Source organism: Haliotis rubra, unplaced genomic scaffold (assembly GCF_003918875.1).
Source record: "Haliotis rubra isolate DU_JTF1 unplaced genomic scaffold, ASM391887v1 Scf182, whole genome shotgun sequence".
Taxonomy (NCBI): Eukaryota; Metazoa; Mollusca; class Gastropoda; order Lepetellida; family Haliotidae; genus Haliotis; species Haliotis rubra.
Genome location: NW_025765803.1, coordinates 1,615,169 through 1,621,253, shown reverse-complemented (window position 1 = coordinate 1,621,253; position 6,085 = coordinate 1,615,169). Strand labels below are relative to the sequence as shown.

At 39.3% G+C, this 6,085-nt stretch overlaps 1 long non-coding RNA gene across 1 annotated transcript; it reads right to left on the bottom strand.

Annotated features, from left to right (window-relative positions):
- Positions 1-249: 249 nt before the first annotated feature.
- LOC124273559 lies at positions 250-5,209 on the bottom strand. The gene is made up of 3 exons (XR_006897684.1): positions 5,200-5,209; positions 4,086-4,090; positions 250-362 (listed from the first exon to the last, which is right to left on the bottom strand). It is a non-coding gene; the product is annotated as an uncharacterized LOC124273559 (long non-coding RNA).
- Positions 5,210-6,085: the final 876 nt, after the last annotated feature.

Genomic DNA, 6,085 nt, shown 5'->3' with positions numbered 1-6,085 from the left:
TATTAAGTAGGGTCAAATTTGGTATAAATACCTAAGCTTATTGTAAGCATGGATCCTAGGTTTCAGTATGTCATTGCATCTTGTGGATCCTATACTTGCTATTGACATGTGTTGTTTATTTATCAACGACTCATTTCATGATTTGCAAAATGGTTGATTGGTGCCATTAAAACCATTTTTATGGTTACACATGTCTCAAGGGCATAAGGTTAGATTAAAGTGACTGTTTGCCTAAAGAAGGTTACCATATAATTATTTATCCAGTTTTAAATGGAAACAATTTCAAATTATAAGTCTACGTTTAAGTAAAGTTGTGAAGTTTTATGATCATTAGCAAAGTGTGATTAGTATATGTCAGCCCTCTCGAAACATTCCGAAAATTGTTAAGGGTAGTAAAAAACGTAAGACATATTTTCGGTTTCAAGATAAATTACCTGCATTATCACTCTGAAGATGTTTTGACAACATTGGCATCCTAATCGTAAGTACATAATCGTAAAGAATGTTCTGCTCAGCTGTAAGAACACGTGTGAGTTGACGGCCCGTAATACGAGGGACTTTGAAGCTGCACTTATGACTCGGGTTATGAAATTTCCAAGGTCAGTTGGTCAATTCATATTTGAAGCATTTCTTCCATTTAATTAACAAACTATTACCCGTTGCCCGCATTATTTATAAATACCCCCATTGATCAAGAAAAAAAGTACGATTTTGATTCTATTAACGAAACGTTATCAAGTCACATTATAGCATACAATAATGAATGTAAAAACACAATTAATATTCCCCAGCATTAGCTATTTGTACAGAGATTAGTAAGTGATATGTTTTTTTATTCCAAAACATTTTTTATCCTTTTTAATGTTGCTAAAGGTGACATCTGGTGAAACACGTCTTTCAAGAATATAATTCTGTCGATGACTGACAAAAGAGATCCATCATTGTCGTGTTTATCGACTTATCTGCATCATGGTCATTGATCGATCATTGATTTGAACCTACAGACACCACTAGATTAAGCAGGATAACTGGGTGCCCTAGTATCAAGACATATTTGTCTTTCATACACCTCTTTGCTACTGTTTGTTTTGTGTCAGTTTCTTCTATTACTCATATAATTATGTAGCAGTGCCTCTGTTTCAGGAGACAGTGCCAAACTGATATTATCGGGAAATGCTGGGAAACATATTAATGTTCACGTTGTGAAAAAAGATATCATTCACTGCACACTGGATGTTCTGATATTGCTTGTTTATTAACGTTGTGTGCATATAATGAAGCGCTGTTTGAACAGCTTGACTAGATAGGGTATTCTGATTTGATAAATATCCTCGATGTTTGCTGCTTTCGTGAAACCCACGCAAACCTAGAACCATAATCGGGGCCAATCTGTAAATCGAACTGACAATTATAAGTTTCTAGAACGCCAGTGGGTAAGGACGAGATGAAATTCGGTATTTAGTTCCTGCCTGCCTGTTCTCTCAGCTCCCTGAATCAAGATCTTCTCTCAGTTTCCCAAGTTCATCTCAAACACTCTGGACATAGATCAGTCAAATTTGCCCACCAACCCTGTGGAACAATCTTCCTTCGGCCATCAAAAGTGCTTCATATTTTGAAGCATTCGAGTCATAAATCAAAACGTGCCCCTTTAAAAAATTCTAAAACCTATAACTGCCAATATTCTGATGGTCTTTTTGACGAACTGTCATATTTTCCTCATGAACTCTAGTGACTCTGCCTTGAGCATGCTCTGGGAGGACTATGACGCACAAGAAATATCCATCTATTATTATTATTATTAATAACACCCCATCCATGTTTGTTTGATACCTTAAATGCTGAAAGCCATGCAGGGTAGCAAAAAGGATAATCTTTTTACGTCCTTTTGGGGTAAGGCGGCCAGAGAAATGAACTGCCGAACTTCCGGCAGACCCACGGTCGACTATAGACCCACTATAAAACCCGGAAGTGACGCGGTGACCATTCATGCCAAGTTCCAAATCGGCGGATGGATAATGACTATTTTCAATATTTCAAAAAGTCATCGATTTGCTACCAACATACTTGTTTCAATGTTCAAATAGTGTTAATCGCCTTAATGCAAATGCCACCCAAACACCCAGTAATCAGTGGTCACTTGATAAAATTACTTGAACAATTAATACTTACAAGAAAATAATAATTATCACAGACATTCACGGATTTACGGTCTGATAGGAATCCTAAGCATCACCAAGGCACCGTTGCACAAAGCTTGCTTAGTGCCAAAGCGATCTTACGAGGGGCGTTAGAAAAGTAGTCAGCCTAACTATATTCTCGATGTCCAATGTTTGAAAAGCTTCCATTTTATTTTGAAGGAATCATTGGCAAAGCCATATCTAAAATTTCACAAATGTGGTTAATGTGGTTAACGAGATGGTACCCCTTCAATAATGGTATGCCCATAGAAAAAATCATATAAAAATGTTCAGTATAGTTTTGGATGACTTCCCGTAATCAACATTCAAAAATTCGGACTGCTTCATTTATATTTAGACAGGGGCTGTTTTTTAAGGACACTCCCATTTTAATCTTTCAAAAACACTGTATCCAGATAATGAAGCTGAATCTGTTTACTAGTGTGACTATTCAGTATTAAGTTTGAACACTTGGCATAATGTACGAATAAGTGATAACAGTAGAATAAGTTATGTCCTTATGATTACGTCATCTGAAAGGGGATGGGTAGTGTCTCCAAAATAAGCTCTTTCAGTAGACATGAAGCGGGGAGTCACTTTAAGGAGCAAATGTGGTTTCAAATTGCTTTTTTATGCACTTTAATATCTAAATTTGATTATAGCGGACTTCTGCCGTTCTCAAACACACAAAATGATTCTTGCATATTTTGTTTCCTGAAGTCTGTGATGCATTTATTGCATTGTATCATTTTCCAGGTGAGACTGACTACTTTCTGACATACTTCTCATGTTTCTGTGATGTGTTTGTCCGCATTACCACAGAAGGTGACTCGACAAGATGATTCTCAGTGCTTCATTTCGGAATATTCTGTTTCATATTCAGAGAAATATACTCGTAGTAACTGCATACTTTGATGTTATGCCCAGGCAGTTTGTCACAAGACGAGCGATATGTAGACGGGCGTTATCTTGCTGAAGTGTAACCTTACGTCTCTGTCCTTGAATGAACGGGTGCACATGAGTCCCAATGATCTCATCCCTGTATCGCAGATCTGTCAGATTGCAATTGACAATGACAAGTTGTGTCCGACCATACGATGTGACGCCCTCCCCATACCCTAACGCTGTCGCCATCAAACTGTCCACGTTGCATAGCGCACTGGTCAGCATACCGTTCATCAAACCGTCTGAACACCATTGCCCTACCATCTGAGGTGTCCAGATGAAATCTCGACTCGTCAGTCAACAAAACACGATTCCAATCTTGTCTCCTGTACCGTAAATGCTGTCTGCACCAGGCAAGACATGCCTGTCAGCGGCGTTGGGGCACAATTAGAGGTATTGTAGGCCGTCGGGGCCGGATGTTGTGTTCCCTGAGTCGATTCCGTACAGTCCTGGAACTGATTGGACTTAAGCCAGGAATGGTCCGAGCAGCCAAACACGCAGTCTGTAAACGATTCCTTAAATGGGTTAGCTGAATGTGGTTGTCTTGCTGATGTGACGTCACGCGTGGAGGGCCAGACTTAGGCAAAACTGTCGTGTTCCAATTATGTTGAAAACGTCTCCATAGAGATGAGATCGTGTTTCGATGGACACCAAAATGTCCGGCCACTTTATTTTGGGCCATACCAACCTCGGAGATGCCTATTTTCTGTAAGCCGTGGCATGCCGTGCACGCAGTTTAGGTTGTAATTAACGTGTTTTCCACAACATTCAGAGGCAAGAGAATACTGAACCGTTCTTCAATGTTCAATATCAGGTGTGTGAACTTCAGGTGTCAAAAAGCATGCAAAAAGTGGGTAAATTCATTGTGCATAAAGTGCACGCTCTACGCGCGATACGTGACATCACATTTCATTCAAAGAGCTTTGCTACATGTTTGTTGAGGAACAATTATATGTTGTGCACATTTACTTTTTCCGTTAGTATTTAGAAGATAAATAGTTTCGTTTGTTCAATTTCCGGGATTCATTGGAATTCAACATAGGCAAATTTAGTTTAAAACCGACGGCATCAGCCGGAGGTTTTAAACGCTAAAATTTAGTTAGTGAGAAGCGTTTTCTCAATGAACTCTTTGACGTAGCGAGATCGTGTGTCGTAATGCGGTTAGCCTCTCGTGGTCTAGTTCGCTGTCGCCCCAGACACGGGAAACACAACAAGAAGGGTTACGCTATTATCTGATGGGGGAGATAGGTTACGTCATGTTCCAAAATGAACAACTGTCAATATAATACATACAACAAAATGTATTCAGTCATGTTTTTAATACAACTTGATGAGTAACATTTTACATGTCTTCATGTTAATCCCAATTACTGCAATGTGTGTGGCAACTTGCCATTCTTGGATATGTTTTTTATCATTTGTGACAGTGAATTTTTGCCAACGCACCGTGAGGTGTACCAAACAGAATCGCGGATATCCACGATAGATTTTGGATGTTGAAAGAACGTCTCTTCAATCAATACTTTAAAAAGCACATAAGCGTTCTGTTAGGTAAACAAATGAAATACTTACCTTTATCATTCATGAACTCCTCCAAAACTGCATCATCTCCAAAAATGTTATCAAAGGAACCAAGAAAAAAATTAGCATCACACAAAATAGAGTTAGCCTCTATTATGCAATGAAAGTAGTGCATATTCTTATGTATCATTGGGCTGTTATTCGGCTTTTGTAATTCAGGGAATCGAACTATGTTCGACAAGGTTTCTCGACCAATGAATTTGCAGAAAACACACACTATTGGTTTACAATTTTCGATACGTTATTTTTCAAGATTGTTGCATGCTTCAAATAAAATGACACTGGTGTAAAATATCGGTATAATTACTTGAGGTCATAAAAGTAGAGAATGCTACTTCTGGTGGTTTACTTAAGCATTCGTTTGGTACATACAGACTTCACAGGTTATTTGGATCAGGACATGTAATGACAAAGTTAAGAAAACTTATATTTTATGCAATTTTATGTTTTGTACAGTAAATGTTCCCCGTTATGCTTTTCAATTGGACTATTTGACTGTCGTGGATTCAGTGTGTAGTACCCGTGAAGATCCGGGTCAAAATTGGTCTACAGCAACCCATGCTTGTCTAAAAGGCCACTAACGGGATCGGGTGTCAGACTCGCTGACTTGGTTGACACATGTCATGATGTATCCCAGTTGCGTAGATCGATGCTCATGATGATAATCACTGGACTGTCTGGTCCAGATTCGCTTATAAACACACTGATACCATGTAAATGGAATTTGCTGAGTGCGGCGTTAAACAACAAATCATTGAGTAGTTTGAGTAGCAGAAATGCACAAAACTTGGTAGTGTTTTACACGCGTTGCTACGCCTGTCATACAAAGGGTAAATGTAAGAATCGTTTTCATTTTTAAATGTGCCGATTGTAAATAAATATGACGATGGGTAATGAAAACATAAAAGTACTCCTGTCGAAGAATGATTGATCTTATGGCCGGCGTTAATTCAATCCTGCCATTCATTCCTCGTCACCAGCAATTATTGTCCAGCTACACGACGGTGACGGATAAATATTTGAGTCTTCACCAGATAACCCAGTGATGGATATTTCCAAGCCGCAATCCATGCTGTGTCGTTTTGAGGACACGCTATCAACCGAATCGCCGAGACTGACCACCAGTCTCTTCTCCACGTCCCTTATGACCGGCTGGGAACAAGGGGGCTAATATTTACCCGGAATTCCCATGGGGCTGCTGGTCCTGAATATTTCAATGGCAAATCATGGGTCAAAATATCAGGTCGGTCGATGAGGTACTCAGTTACCTGTTTCGTTCATACCGCTGATTCACTGGGCCCACTGACACAAATCGTAGGTCTGCGGTTATTGTGAATCTTAAAGATCATGCTCTCAGGATTCTGCTGCAGCGACCTCCAGAT